The sequence below is a fragment of the Embiotoca jacksoni genome, unplaced genomic scaffold (genome assembly GCF_022577435.1).
Source record: "Embiotoca jacksoni isolate LCO1_2020_lvr unplaced genomic scaffold, fEmbJac1.0.p SCAF_5, whole genome shotgun sequence".
Lineage (NCBI taxonomy): Eukaryota > Metazoa > Chordata > Actinopteri > Embiotocidae > Embiotoca > Embiotoca jacksoni.
In genome coordinates this window covers 5,408,253-5,424,902 of record NW_027185403.1, presented here as the reverse complement: position 1 = coordinate 5,424,902, position 16,650 = coordinate 5,408,253, and the positions used below count along the sequence as shown (strand labels likewise).

The 16,650-nt window shown below is 40.3% G+C and overlaps 1 protein-coding gene across 4 annotated transcripts in view; it reads left to right on the top strand.

Annotated features, from left to right (window-relative positions):
- The window catches only part of elf1 (E74-like ETS transcription factor 1), a 44,273-nt gene that overhangs the window by 5,254 nt on the left and 22,369 nt on the right, over positions 1-16,650 (top strand). Inside the window, exon 1 of one of the 4 annotated variants that reach the window (XM_069170754.1) lies at positions 9,940-10,199. The exons of the other annotated variants lie outside the window; for them this stretch is intronic. The gene's annotated coding sequence lies outside the window, so the exon portion shown is untranslated. Of the gene's footprint in view, positions 1-9,939; positions 10,200-16,650 lie in introns of those variants that run through there. 4 annotated transcript variants of the gene reach the window in all.

Below are 16,650 nucleotides of genomic sequence, written 5' to 3'. Positions count from 1 at the left end.
GGCAGAGCCTTGTGGATAATTGGAAACTTCAATCCGCTGAAAACAATTATCCAAAACAGGACTTTTCAAATATACTCCAGAGTTGAGTCGTCTTGTTTGTCTCAAGCATGTGCCCTTGTTTTAGGAACATCCTGACATGCTGCTGCCTCTCTCATCAGCCTCCCCCCCCCCTTCCTCTCTGCTTTGATAGATTTAATATTGCACAGGCTTCGAGGGATATGGTTCAGTTGTGTGTGTGTGGCTCAGGCCAAAGCACTTCCCGCTACAGCCTTCTTATCCTGTGACAGTGATGTCACCATCAGCAGTCTGAGCAGCTGAGGAGTGCGATGGTGACCGAGGCCAACAATGGAGAGCTGTTGTGCTCCCTTTAGTGATGAAGGGCTCCTCAGACATCAGATACTTCTTCGTGCCCAAGATGTACCCGGCAGTCTTAATGGGCCTCTGGATATTGATTTGACTACACAAAAAGAAGAACTGGGCTTTTATCCTATTTAGAAAGCACTCTAGTTTCACAAAAGCTTTCAGAGTGGCTTTGCAAGAGACGACGAATGCAGCCGGGTTTTTTTTTAATTTTTTTTATTTGGCAAGTTGGCATGTTTGGTAATTAAAAAAAAAAGAAAAAAAAAAAGCTGTTTTACCTGGTGCTTTAATATCCACACATACAGTTTGATCACTTACTCTTTAAGCTTCACAAAAATATGAGGATCAACATTTTCTAAGCTTACAAACTTTACGTAACGCTCCTTTATTCCAGGTGTAAATTAGTGTAATTCGGTGCCTTAGAATTAACCACAAGATGGCAATGTTCATATGCTTTGACTAAACAAACAATCATACAGGCCGGCTGAAACCTCCAGTGACTTGCAGAAATGCAGGAACCGACTTGTGAAAAGAGAAATAAAACTGTTGAACTTCCCTTTTCTTGCATGTCAAAAAATACCTCCTGTTTGGTCTGTTTTCTGTTGAAGCCTTGCAGGGGAACTGCTGTTTCCAAAGTTCCTTAATTGTATGCTGCTGTTGAACCACTCTGAGCTTTTGACACCTGCATATCACCTTGTCAGACACGTTTGATTGCTACGCAGCGGCAGCAGCGGCGGCAGCAGCAAGCGGCTGCCGCTGGATATGACATCAGAGAGAAAGGCGAGACGAGGGAAATTCCACCTGCAGCCTCGTTGTGCTCTCATGCTGCCGGCCTCACAAGCATGTGACTTGAGACGAGTCATTCTGCATTGGTTTCTCCATGAAGCTGTAGCCTATGTTGTTGTGACGTGACCCGGTGTTACAGTCACGGCTATTTTTAGCACGTGGAACAGGTGAACTTGACTTTGTACTGTAGGCATCTAGTTGTGATTATATTTTAGTTTGTGGAACCGGCCAGACTTCTGATGCAACATCAAATGTGTGAATGATTAGCTCATTCAGTAATCATAAAAGGACACTGTGGGGCTAACAATGACTGTGTGTTTAAAAGCAAGTCAGGACATGCTACTTTTGTTTTCTTTCAAAATCACTCAACATGTGCTGCATGACTTTATGGGGAGAGTTAAACGAGGACATCGATACCGCTCATGTCTGTAGAGTAAATATGAAACTACAGCAAGCAGCTGGTTAGCTCAGCTTGACATGAGGCAGAGGGAAACGGCTAACCGTCTGGATCCAAAGGGAAACAATTTGCCTGTAAAACATATTTTCAATTTTACATTTCTTCAGTTTTTCTAGAAATTCAACAACAACAACAAAGAAAAGATCATGAATGAGTTTTTGAATCACTGTTAGACGGGTTTCGGTAACTTTGGACCGAGCCAGGCCAGCTGTTCTTTTCCAGTCTTTATCAAGCGGCATTTGGCTTGTGAACGGCCGTGATGAAGCCTCTCGTTCAGAATTTGGTCAACGCCATCTGGCTAGTCCGGAGCGGTTTGGAGCCGGTAGTGACCATATTTGGGCGAACGGGGGATCTGGCTCAATCTGATTGGAAACCCGGCGATACTACATCCCGCCCACCGATAGCTGTCGCCTGACTGCACCACAGGCCAGTCAATCAAACAATTGGATTTTTTTTTAATAATTAATAACAAGATTATTTTCAGATGGAAGGCCAGAACATTAATCTGGAAGAGGGAATTTAGCGAATGACGTACAGAAAACGTGTGGAGCCGCCCTCTAGTGGCACTCGGTGGTATTGCAGTTTAAGGCACTTCCGCATCTGCCTCATTTTTCAAATCTGAACGCCGTGTCCACCTTTTTTTTTATACAGTCTACGGTCTTCATGGTATGCTAAGCTCACAGCCTGCTGACTATAACTTTACATCAAACAAACCCATAAGAGAATGGTATCGATCGGCACGTCTCAAGTCATTAGGAAAACAAATACGCATATATCACAACTATTCCTTTTGAAGGACAGATTTAAAGGAAATGTCATATTAGTTTGTATTCAGCTTAATGCTAGAAAATGTAAGAAAATATCACAAATATTTAGCCTGTGTATATCAACCTGGCCTCAGAATAAGACTGTGTAGGGAGAGGCCCTCTGGGTTGTTAGCTCTGGCAGCATGTTGACATCATGAGATTAGTTAATCACATTACTTGTATGATATTTTTATGGTGCCCTCTAAGGTCAGAACAGGCACACACAGTGTTGCATGCTGTAAAACTGATGTATGTGTAATTACATTAAGGAGTGTCTGAGGAGCTTTCACCACACGAAGTAGAGCCTGACAAAAATAGAAACCGGCTTTGTCTGCTACTTTGGCTCATAATGATATTGCAGCCTATCATTTTTCATGCCTCTCGGAGCTAATGACGTAGTAGTGAGTGGCTCACGGAGGCCTCTCATGAGTCAGCTCAGCCTGCGCAGCTTGGATTTTAAACAGCAAGTCTTGCCCGAAGGAGCCAAATGATCTGTCCTCATTCACCTTTCAACAAATGTAACTAATACAGGCAGAGACACAGCTGATAGAGTTTACAGCTCATTACGTCTGCTGAAAGGCAGTTAACTGTCTTCATCGACAATATAAACGTTGTCCTTTTGGGTTGAGTTTTGTTCTTTTGGGTTAATTTCAGAGTGACAGGCAGTTCTCAGGCCTGTTGAATTATTTAACTGCATGCAGCCACTGGATATTATAATCGAGGCCTTGAGTGACAGCGTAATATGCTCTAAGGGTCTCATGGCATTTTATTAGTAATGAGCATGAGATGAACTCCGGCTCCTGAGTTAAAAAACGTTTCCTAATGGTACACATTGGTGTATGCCTGCTGTTAGCGCAGTGACACAGATGGACTCTTTATTACCTCAGTGGTTGTTTACGATATGTTGTCTGTATGAGCGACTACTTATGTAAGCGAAGAAATGCAGCAATGGGTCCTTGTTGCTGTCATCTGACTGCAGGTAGCAGAAATAGCCCACAGAGGTGTGATGTGGATGGTTGGCCTGTTCTCCGTATTAAATATTTAATGCGATGCGTGTGTGTGGCTTTCACGGCAGTAGATCTAACGCTTTGACTCCTTCTACTCCCTGTTTAGAACATCTACTTTTTTACCCACCGAGCACACAAGTTGAATACTATGGTCACCCTACCTCTCCTCTATACATGGTGTCCTAATCTACGGGCCCGTCTAGTGTTTCATGAGGCCCCCCCCCCCCACACGTTAAAGGAATAGTTCAATATTTGGGAAAGGCTTTTTATTTTTGTTAGATTTCAAAATGGATTCCACTCTGAAATCTGTTACTTATACAGTTTGATTCAGCTTTGTCAACATTTTTATTTATTTTACTTAATTTTTATCTGAATAAGGTTGCATTGTGGTGCAGTGGTTAGCACAGTCGCCTCAATGCTAAGAAGGATCTGTGTTTGGACCTCTCTGTGCGGCGTTTGCGTGTTTTCTCCTGCTGCTCCGGCTTCCTCCCGCAGTCCAAACACGGTTTATTGTGCTCGGTTTATTGGTGATTCTAAATTGTCCGTCGGTGTGAATGTGAGTGGTTGTCTTTCTGTGTTGGCTCTGTGATGGACTGGCGACCTGACAAGGGTGTACCCCGCCTTCACCCAAAGTCAGCTGCTATCGGCTCTGGGTCCCCATGTGACCCCGCATAGGATAAAGTGGATAACGAATGAACAGATGGATTTTTAATTAGTGAACTTGTTCTGCTTTTCTCCTGTTTCCAGTCTTTATGCTGGGATAAGCAAATTGTCTGTAGCTTCAAATTTAATGGATACATATGAGAGTGGTAACGATCTGCTTCGCAAAAAAAAAAAAAAAAAAAAAAGGAATAAGTGTAATTCCCTAAATTTCAAGCTATTACTTGAAGAATTTATTGTTAAATGCCGCCTGCAAATTTATTCATTTACATCATTTTGATTTTGCTCCGTTTCAGGTCTTTTAATTCACACGTATCTTTTCATTTGCTGGAAAGTCTGCAAAATGACAGCATGTATTGGCTTTTTATTTCATATATAACATTTAACAATCTTCCTGTAAATTTGCAGAGAGAAAACTGACACTCAAAGAATATGAGGAGAGGGAAAGACAAGTTAATCGGCTGCAGAGTTAGTAGATTTGAAATGTATCATTGGAAAGAGGGCCCTGGTATACATCATCTCTTCCAGAAGTCATTTGCAAGTGTGTGCATGGTTCATGTTACATATAAGTGCGAGTAAAGTCAGGGATAAAATGAACGCAACATCGAAAAACTCTCTGCCAGAGGCCTGCGATCTTTGCATCAGCCTCTGCTCAGAGGTGCTAATGAATAATGAATCACTCGCACACAGTCGGTCGAGCTGTTGCACACTGAGCACATTGTCTTTACAGCTGCGCACATACGCAGCTCTGTAAGGTCTGTGTGTCCATAGTCATGCTTCGTCAGCACAGTGAATCATCTTAGCTTTCAGCTCAGCTCAGGATGGTCACTGTCCAAGAAAGATAACGTTTTCATAACGACATGAGCTGTCAGCTTATTGCTGCAACAACCAAGTCTGACCTCAACCAGCTGGCCTGCTAGAAACAGAGTAACTGCGGTATTTGCACATCACCTTGGAGGCCTTCAATCTGTCATAATAACCCTCACCCGACAAATGTTTTTAAGTGTTTTCTTTGTCCGTCTCAGTGAGGTTAATTAAAATGCCTTGCTGCCCTCTTGTCTACCTCACTCTGTGTCTCCTTTTAGGCGCACTTCTGTCCTGTTTGCGGGTATCCGACAGCCTCAGCTGAAATCTTCCCACTTCTGTATTTGAGCAGCTAGAACAGCCATCAGATGACCTCCAAGCTACACAAATAATTCTGTGTGTCCTCCAAATGCTCCCATATCTCACCCTGTCAAGGATGGTTTCAAAATGTTTGTCAGGTTTTATGAGTCCGCACTTCTCCAATATAACTCTGCACTGAGTGATCTGAATCATCTGATTCGTAGTGGAACAAATTTGTTGGACATGTCGAGATAAAGTGTGTCGTGTAAAGTGGGAAACAAAGTGAAAGCAGTGAGAACTGTGACTATTTCAGGGCTGCATTTTTTGTACATTTTTGACCTGATAATACATTTATTTCCGTAGTAATCTGAATAACAAGTTATAATATTGTCTTATTAATAATTTTACTCATGCATAAAGTAAGTGTAATAGTGGTATATGTGAATCTAGCTTCTCAAGATGACTCTAGCTTTTGGATAGACAAGCAAAATGATAAATATCATGCAATTAGTTGTCTAGTGTCCCTTTTTTGGGCTAAAGGGAGTTCACTGACACGGAGCTTGGTGCAAAGTATTGTTGTGCTTTGACTTTAGTAGGGACATACCACAGAAAATGGGGGCCTTGAGGCCTGCTTCTGTTGTGGTTGGCCTCTGTTATTCAGAACGAGCACATGAGAGTAACCAGTAACCAGGGCCCCTTTTTTTTTAATTCTTTGGCTGCAAAGGAAAGGTGTGTCCTTTCAGATAGCCTTCATGGTCATGTGGCTCTGCACTGATCACACATGAAGGCATTTTTTTTTTCTCTCTCTGCTCTAGTTAATACACAACCATTGTAGAAATAAGCAGGAACACAATGCACTCTGTGAGAAAGGCTTTTTGTATTTTCTCACTGTGGGGTAAATTTGATTCAATCCCACTGACATGTCTCGGAGCAACAGCAATTTAAACATCTGTACTTTTATTGCTTTTCCCCGGAGTGTGGATGTGATTTGTTGTGCAAATCTGGGTGAGTTTGCGTTCAGTATTACAAAAGATAATTGGAAGCATGGTCGCTTCTTAGGAAAAAATAAGTATGTTTTTTTCCCCCCGCTGTATTCGAAGAAATTACACAGTAATACTTTATTGACACGCCATTCATGGGGCTTTTCAGTTTAGACTAGATTTGAGGCCGTCAATGTGCCACTCCAAACACTGGAACCCAAAGACCAAAAATGTGTCGGCTATAAGAAACATTTTCTGCTGTTTTTTCCGTCGCTATCAAATCCAGTCCAGACGTCACTCAACAATCTAGTTTCTGTTTTTGCATTAACTCAGAGATTTAAGGAGCATCTGTGTAAAGGACATCTAATGCATCCTGAAACTCTGATTCCTCCAGTTTTCCCGTGAAACACTTTTTCATGAGTCAAAGATGGAAGCTGCGATCCATATTGCATACTTTTTCTTGTTACTTTTAGCACGTGCTGCAGCTACCCTTACAAAGTATTTACTGTTGCACACACTATACATTTGGCTATACAGTTGGTACATATTACTTTGTCATAAACATGCGCTTTGAACTTTGACACTCTTGGTCATACCTGTCGCGATCTGTAGCGCAAAATTTAAAGTATAAGGAAAAAGGATGCAATTTGGAACCGGTGGCACATTCAATGTTACGCTTCTCTTTAATGCCCCTTCTTCTTCTTCCTTTTTGCAAATGTCAACCGGGTTGAGCTATAGCGCCACCAACTCTCTCTGCGGGGCCGTCTATGTGACGTATCTCCCACTGCGCAGAGGATTGTGGGTCAGAACAGCCAGAGAAGCCTGCTGGCCTACGCACTGCAAACTATGACCTGATGCTGTAGAACAAGATGTTTTTTTTTGGCATACTTCCTTGCTCATACTCTGTTATTGGGACATATTAAATATATTTCTGGCATACTAAATAGTGTAGTATGGATGGATGGATTGGCACGCACAGAGAGAGTATCTGTTGCATACAGAGTGTAAAGCCATTTGAAGGTAATCGGACTGTTTGAACAAACCCGTCCATTTTTTGAGAGCGAATCAATATTGTCCCCTTGTCGAGATGTGTTTGATGTGTCTCAGACCTTTAAACTATTCAAATTAGATTTCAATCACATTTTTTTGCAATTAATTAATCTGTCATTTACTTCATCAAATAATAATTTCAAGTGTTTGAAATGATACATTCCCATCATAAATCACCAGAGCTTCAATTCATTTGGGGAGATTTCTTTCACAGTAATTTTATTATGAGGCAGAAAAAAGGAAACAAAATTCTGACATTTGATCAGCAAATTATTGTTGTATTTACTTAGCGGGTTCAAAGCTACAATCAATACATTTTCTGTTGATCAACGAACTTCTTAGTTGACTAATCCTTCAAGTGCTACTGTGTGTTTCAGAGAACGACATCTTAAATTAGGGTTATGTAGACAAATGTTGTTTCACTGTTTTGTTATACGTGCTCTCCATTTAAGTACATTCAGTGCAATTTAGCATTTGTGTTTGTTTTGGCTTTAGGCTTGATTGACATTCATTTTATACTATTAAATATCATAATTCTTGTGAGGAAACATTTGGTTTCTTCTTGATTGACAGTCACAGTGTTTAACTGCATAAATCTTATCTTTATGATCCAACGGACACTTAATTAGGGTAAATAGGTCTTGTGCAGGAAGAGAGCCGGAGATTTTTCCCTACTGCCGTGCTCAGTGAGATCTTTACAGGACATGTATGTATGTATGTACAGATAGTTTATACACAAATTGTTGTTCCTCTAGTGCTGTCATTGTACTTCCTCTAATCACAAACTACAAACTGCCTTGGCTCAAGATACTGTCAGGAGGCTGGAGCAGTAAATGTTCTCCTCTTTAAAGGATGCAATCCATGTCTTGTCATTAATTTATTTGCTCCCTTTTAGAGAGTCTGTATTGGAAAATACTTTTTAAACACAATATTTGCAATTTTCTTTTCAGAGTTGTAAATCATTTTTTGAATTTGGTCTTCAGAAAGTTAAGAAACTGTTAAAGCTGACCTCCTTCGATGGCCTCTTTTATAATAGAGAGGGTAGTCTGTGTGAATAGAGCTTCAGTTTTTCATTTTTAAGATAAAAAAAAAAAAAATCATACTCTGCTGATAGTGGAAGTGTCTTTGCAACACGAGGTGATTTATCTCACGGAGCAAATTACAATTGAATCAACATATTTTAATATTTACAGGAACATAAAAATGTGTGCAGCTCTCAGGCTTCAGATACTGTGGTCAGATACTCTGGTGTTTGTCAAGAGATTAAGATTATCTGTAAATTTAACATAACGGCAGTAACATCGGAATTAAGTTTGCTTGTGTACACGCATCTGTGTGTTTGTATGTTTACATGGTTGTCCTGGACTTGAGCAGCGCTGCAGTGCATTAGCCTCAAGAGTTTATATTACAAGAAGTGAGCAGTTTGCTCCGAGGCTTCGGAGCTGTGGACACTATTTCCAAAGGCGGGTGATGAATGGAGCTTGTTTGGTGTGACGTTACCTCAGGGCGAGGCTATCAATTTGCTCCGAAGCAAACAGCTGCTTTGGAGTCTGAACCGAACTGTATTGAAGAGACGCCTGAAGGAATTAAAATATATATATATATATATAGAAAGAGAGAGAGAGAGAGAGAGAGAGAGAGAGATTGATTTTGGGGTACTCGACAAACAGACACTGCTGTAAGTGAGTTTAATGGGTTAATTTTTTAAAAATATAAATACTTGTATTATAATACTTGATGTTTTTTCCCAACCATCCCAGTTTTAAATACGTTTTATTTTTTAATAGTAATATTTGACTTTTGCTTGTGGTAAACACTACATGGGGTCCTCTTGGTGAAAATTGTTACTCAGAGGTGCACAGATAGCATGAAGACATGCAGTGCTCAGCTCTCACCACAGACCACCACTTCCTGTTTGCTTGAGAACCATTTCTGATAACTATTTTTATCAAGCACCTACATACTGAACACAATATGTGTCAGTGAAAATGATGATACTGATCTGATCTGTGGCCCTTTCTGCATATTTTAAAAATACCTTAAGTGGAAGATTTTAGATACAAACCTGCATGTGATGATTGTTTGCAACAGGAGTCCAATCACTGAATCTTGAGGAGGAGAAGAAGAAGAAGAAGAAGAAGAAAAAGGAGAAGAAGGAGGAGAAGGAGAAGAAGGAGGAGAGAGGAAGCACTTGCTCATACCCAAACGCAGTTTCATGTCACTGGTTGTTTTATGATGCGTTGTACTGTGGGAAGAAAAACTCCCCCACAAGTCAGCAGCTTAACTGTCTCACTGACACGGCTAATAGACCCACAATTCATTGTAAAGGTTTTAATGGGACATAAAGAGATGTGAACTTTACTTCTGAGCTGCCATACAGATTTTAATCATCAGATGGGGCCCATATTGTGTGGTCAAAGTCTAAAGTAAGCGCATACCTGTCTAACTGTTTACACCTCCTGCAGTCTTCCGCCTCTGCAGGAGAAACCCGTCCAGCGTCTTTCATGCTGTTTAAGGTGTGGCCCTCTGGTTGGCCCTCTCTCGTCTCCCCTCCCCCGCTGTGGCCCCGTCCAATCCCCGCCACCAGTACAGCTCACCTGAAAGGATTTGCATTCAGGGCCGACACTCTTCGCTGATTGGCCAGGTGAAGGCACTCTGCCTCAGGGCTCTCCTACCAATGGCGACAGTGCTGCGTGACTCATAGTGAGAGGACATGTTGCTTCACTACACTTCTCCTTTTTCTGTTTCAAACAGCAGCCATCGCATTGTCTTTTTTTTTCTCCTCCTCTCCAGTTTGTTTTTGCCACTGTGAGAAAGAGGCCAGTCCACGTCTTTAGACACCCTCTTCCTCCTCTGAACACGTATTGGATTATTCCCAGTTTCACCTTTTTGTTGCCTATTTTTTTTGCTTGATTTTCAATGGTCGCTGAGATCGACACTTGTTCGATTGCTATCATGGACCTTGTCACCCGAACCCTGTGTCTTTGAGGTCAGTGATGAATAGTTCTCCTGTTCACACTTTGCCGATTTCGATGTATTTTTGTTGGGGGAAAGGAATGAATAAAAATGTTTTTTTTACTAAATTTCTTCACCATTAACATAAATACTACTTTACTCAGGAGTTAATGTACATGCATATTTGCCAGCTATGTTTCTGAGTCGAGCGACTTTGTAGATGCACCTTTGATATTATTATAGCATTTTCATTAACACACCTGACCTGTCGAGGTTTTCTGAGGCAAACTTTAACAAGTCATTCCAGTTCTACGGATATTTAAGGTACATGTTTTCCCCCAGTTAACTTCTTCCCGGCTTTTTTTTTTAACGTCAAATATAATTTTTGTTCAACGGCAAAATAGTATATATATTATAATATAATTACAGTAGCTGATCTTGCCCACAAAACACCTTTTTCCTCCAACCCTGTTGAAATTTTTTTCAGATTTGACAACTTTTTAGATGAAATGATAACTTTGAGTTTTTGTACCTTATGTTTAAAAACTAATAAGAGTGATATTAACAAACTGATAGGTCTGTTTGTTGCATTTCTTTTATGAATTGTTGCCTTATAAGGAGTGTTGAAACAAGGGCGGGAACAGTGTTTTGCAAGCCCCTTGACCAAGCCCACATGTATTTTTCATGGTGTAGTAATCAGTAATTACACACCATGTTGATTCTGATCCACGGTTGCTATCCAGATGTCACACAGTGGTTATTCAAAATGTGAACTGCTTCATATGTAGGCGAAATACAGCTGTGGTTTTTGCTGTTGCAGCTCTGTGCATGAAGTCAGTCATGCAGGGCTTCATGCATGAAACTCTTTTATTCACCAGAACAGACTGTTGCTCATCTTGTAATGTAGATACCCAGAAGGTTGTCATTTCACCTCACAGGAAAGTTTGAACCTGCAGTATTTAGCTTCCTCTTTTGTCTGTACATAAGCAGACCTTCCCTAAAGTCTTTTTGCCTTTCCGGCAACCAAATTATTCTGCTTTGGTCTTGTTTAGTATCTGTTTCTAAAAGTTGCTCAGTGCAGCAGAGATAAAAACTCGCTTCCTGTTTCACCAGAAATCTACTCTGCACTTTGTGGACCGCATATTATAATGTGCACATACTATATCACTGTTTAAACTGGCTGCAGCCTGAGCAACATTTACAGTTCACACCTACTTTCTTCTGAATCTGTCCTCACATGCCGCTGCACTGATACTACACAGGGTGCTGCTGTAATCCCAGAACCGGGGCAAAACATTTTCATCCAATTTTGGTCAGGCTTCTTTATGTAATTATATGCAAAGTACCCAAGCATGTGACTGTTGCATTGGTTCGGCATTCAGAAATAATGTCTTACGAAACAGTTGGGCCCAAGAAAGCCAACACAGAACAGATTAATTCAGAGATACGAAATAAATATCTCTATACCTAAGGCTCAGTTACTGAACTAGTATTAGGTGTGGATCAATGGGCCTTGCACTGAAATAGCAGAGGAAACCTTTTTCTATATCCTATTTTTATACCTGCTATAGTATCAGCACATGATGCAGCGAGTGAATGGCTGAGTTGTTGAGCTGAGTTTGCATTCGACCTAACTTTCTCATCATAATCTATGCCCACTGATTTGGATTGTAAATGAGGCCCTCTGGCCTCAGAGGATGAACTCATACTCTAGCTGCTGCTTAGTGAGCCTTAGTGTGTCTCATTCAAAGAACAGGGGCTGATAAAAAACAACAACAACAGGAGGGGGGCTGGACAGTGGTGTCAAGATGGCTCTTCTTTTAATACAAAGTCAACAAGTCTTGGCCTGTAATTGGATCATTAGGCTTGGGCAAGATGATGGAGGCGTTGCAAGAGAAGGGCATGACGAGAATAGGAGGAGGAGGAGGAGGTGGAGGTGGGGTTCAGTTTATTACTACAGCCTCAGCATGCTGAAATATGTAAAAATGGGGAGGTAATTCAGTTTCATGTTACAGGTACATGCTCTTAGGAGAACAGACACACAGTCAACAGGTACAAAATGTTTGTTAGGCTTTAAATAGAATAAACACAAATGTCAGTTTCATGTGTGAAGTGCTTTATCAGAGATGGGAAAAGTTTGTATTTATTAATATTATATCTTGTAGAGAAATAGTTGTTATATTTGTACAAGTTATAATGCTTAACAAGTTTGCTTGCTCACTGCTTGCTTTTTGTCAGGTGGCCATCACCTCTACCACTACCTCTGATTAACGGTCCCATCTATCTTGGTAGATGTGGATAACCGGAGGACTCATAGTGAAAATAGTTGATGAACATGTAATGTTTACCCACGGTCATTGGGTTTTCATAAACCTTGCTGGAAAATGTTAATGTAAGAAATTGTAATCAGGGCCCCAGCCTGCTTTGCTGTTTTATATTGCACGAGGATGGATTTGAATCATGTTTCCATGTCAGTCTCTCCATTTCTTCTTTGCCATTTTATTTTCCATCGCACTCTCTTTTTCTGGAGGCGGTTGGAGAAGTCGACTTGTGACGGGAAGTTTGAACCCCTGTGACCAGCTGGGAAAATCTGGGTGGGGAAAGTTAATGTGTAACTTTTCCTCTGCTCTAACAGCTACTGTGCCACTGAGCAAGGCACATTCTGACTTCGCTCTGTGAGTCACTGGTGTATCTGTGCTCATGTGCTGCTGGTACTCAGGAAACCCTCCCTTGCTAAATGAAGTTAAATCGATTGAGCAATTGTCTCCCCCGTGTTGCAACTGCCTCATACTCGGAGCATGCCGGGACTAGCAGCCGGTTGTTCTGAAGTACACGTTGAACCAGAGCAGTGATCATCACATCGGACCACATGGCCAAGAAAACCAAAACGTTTGGAGCCTTTCTATCCAGACAGATTTCATTTCAGTCCTGAAAAATGCCTTTTATCTTGATCACAGAAGCAGAGATGATTCTTTGTTTCTTGTGTCGTCAACCTTATTTCCTGAGAACAGAAAAGTATGTGATGTAATTTTGGATTTTTTTTTTTTGTGGTCATTTTAAAATCCTTTTATACTCTGAAACAGTAGATGGTCGGTTGAGCTCTTTCAAAGGTTTTTGCTTTTGTGTTTGTGGACGATCTAAAGTAAAGTGAAAAGCCTTTAAATACACTATTTTAAACGTTTCTATAAGGCTTCACAAATCAAATGTTTTAGTAAAGACTCATCCCCAAATTCTCACTTAATTTAACACATTAACGCCACCTTGAATCCACCAGAAACTGTGAGAGGTGTGAGCTTCCAGCCTTTCTCTACGTGTTACCGTTTTTTTGGTCACAGAGGGAGTGGGCAGGTGTATGTGACTGATAACACCCACCTGGCTGAAACAAGGGAAAGACAAGACCGTCATTTTGTCAGACAAAGAGAGACAATATGTGGAATATCAGGTCACACCTTTTGATAACTCTCCTGGTTATGCAATGTAGCATGCTGATCAGAGCACAGAGTCTGCCTCCTCAACATGGCTGCAGAGTCTTGCTCTGACAGGGTGTAAAAGTAACTCAGTACTTCAACTCAATATACTTGGGTATAATTTGGAGGTACTGGAATTTGTTTATTGTACTTTAGCCACTACATTTCAGGGGACATTTGTGTGTGTGTTTTAATCTGCTGGATTTATTTGACAATTTTACAAATTATTCTTCAGATTAAAAATGTACATATGAAAACAGTGATGAGGTTATAGAACATATTGCACTGTTAGAGAATCAACTAGTCAGCAGTGTGTACAATTTATCAAATGAACTTAATTTACTCCATTTAAAACATTAAAATGCTGCTCTCATATTGATATGTTAGTGAAAATAAGCTAATGATATAATAAATAATACAACAACACTAAAAAGCTCCACTGCAGCCTCATTTGGACCCCTGAAAGTTTGAATGCAGGACTATTATTTGTTATAAATATTTTTTAACATTTTGATAATAAAACCTTGAGTCAAGCTAAGGATTGATATGCAGAAATTACAAAAAAAGTTAATTAAAACTGATATATACTATAAATATCGAGATACATTTCTAGAAAAATAAGTTAACTACATCTATGAGGATAGACTATTGCTTAGGTGTTAATGAGGCCAACAGATGATAAGAAACAGTGAAAAATAAAGTGATCATGAATTACAAACTACTCAACAGCTGCATAGGCTTATAGTAAATTGATTTACTTGCCTTTTTCTTGCTTACTGTTCATGGAATTAACTAATAAGTATTGACTGACATACTGAGCATGTACTTTAATGTGGAAATCATGACTGCGTGTATCTTGATAAAAGTTTATCTTTCATAGAAATTGCTCACTGAGCTTGTGTGGGTGGAGGCAGGTTTGAGGCGCAACGTAATTTTGCTACAGATTAAAGCAGCACGCAAAACCTCTGAAATTTCCATGACAGCATTCTGTTGGTTTCTGCCTTTATTTACCATTTGTGACTGTATACTTGGTTAATACAGAAATATGATGCATTTTTGATAAGCTGATGGCAAGCAGACTGCTATAAATTGCTGGAACTACATACAGTATACAACGCAGTGACCTGAAAACACACTCGTGGTGCAATGTTTTTCTTTCCAATTATATGGGTTCCACCCTGCATGAGGTAACAACATGCAAAAATAGGCTCCCCAGTGTGAGATGCATGTGAACATAAAACTGACATCTTCTGTGAAATAAGTTTCAGCTGGTGTCTCCTGCCAACTCTCTCTCGTGCTAATTTAAACATCATGTTGGCTTTAATGCAGTATCACAAAGAGGCATTCTGACCCAGGCACAGAGGGAAATTGATTCCCCACATGGTTTTCGGAGGCTTTGGTCCCAGACACCCAGCTGCATGGGTGTCTGTGTCTGGAAGCTTCAGCAGCAGGCTCTTGTATGGAAAACTAGCCATGCCCATAATAACTGCAGCACTCAAAATGATCTGCTGAGCTCCTTGCCTCAGTGGAAAGGGCCCAGTTATAGTGGTCTGAGTTAAAGTTAGTTTATTTCTTCATTTATTTGTTTTGTCTTGCCAACTTGCCTCCTTTTCCTTAAAAGTTTGCTTTCATCCTGTTAAAATGTCACTTCTTCCTTTTCATCACCTTTTTCTGTGTGTTAGTGAAATAGTCACCAGATTTTAAGGGACTCTGACAGACTCTCGGGCATTTAATGGAGCTTAAAGTGGACCTTAAAGAGACGCATTTACAAGCATGGTTCCCTGTTTGTGTGAAAGGTTACTTACACTTATTCTTACTTTTCTCTTCAACTCCAATTTCTAGCCTTCGTCCACGGTCCTCGCATCAGTGCACATCATGCAGAAATTATTGATTTGGTGACAGTAATTCTACAGCGAAATTATTATTTCTTAAAAAATGTGTCCATCAAGGAAATCCAAATATCCTTTCTAAAGATTTTAGCTTAATGACTGCACGAGCTGCTCATTTCTACAGCGAAATTATTATTTCTTAAAAAATGTGTCCATCAAGTAAATCCAAATATCCTTTCTAAAGATTTTAGCTTAATGACTGCACGAGCTGCTCATTTGTGGTGCTGCATTCACATCAAAACGTTACACTTTATGATCCTTTAATGCAGTAGTTTGACATTTGGGTAAATGGTCTCATTTGCTTTTTTGCAGCAAGTTAGATGGTCAGATTGATACCACGCTCATATCTGACCATTAAATATAAACCTCGAGCGAGCAGCCAGTTAGTTTAGGCTAGTTTAGCATAACATCTGAAAACAGACAGCTAGGTCTGTCCAAATCCTCACGGATTAACATCTCATATCCTGTTTGTGTAATACTGCAGAATGCTGAAAAGTTAACTATATAACTTTTACAGACGGTTATTTACCGTCTTTTTTCTTGAGATGAAGCAAACAAGATATATTGTGTGTTAATTAGTGAGATTTAAAGTTGCCAGGGTTGCTGTTTTCCCCATGTTTCCAGTCTTTATGCTAAAATAATCTAACCAGTTATAGACTGTAGTTTCAGTCATTATTTTGCATGGATCCTTTCCTCAAATTTTCCATAATAAGGTGAATAATCATATTCCCTACATATTCCTCACTCTCACTTGACTATTTTAAAAATGATCTGTGCGAATTCTGTCACCTGTAACTGAGGATGGGGTAGTAATGGCAGTAATGGTGATGTTAGTAGGATAACATTAGTTGTATTCAGTGAGTCTCTATGCCATTTCTTAAACAAAAATGCTGAAATAATTTTTACAGTCCAGTTCTTTGATTGTATCCGGTGAAAGCAGGTCAGTGCAAAGGCAATTTGAAAATCCGTTCTGTCGTCTTGTTTGTTTTCGCTCTGCTTGGTTTTCAACACGTGTCCTCACAAACAGGTCTGGCCTTTGCTGAGCTGAATGAGGCCCACCTGCTCGCTCTGTCTTGTAGCACGGAGCCTACTTTACAAGCCCTCTCCCTCTGCATGTTCCTAAGCAACA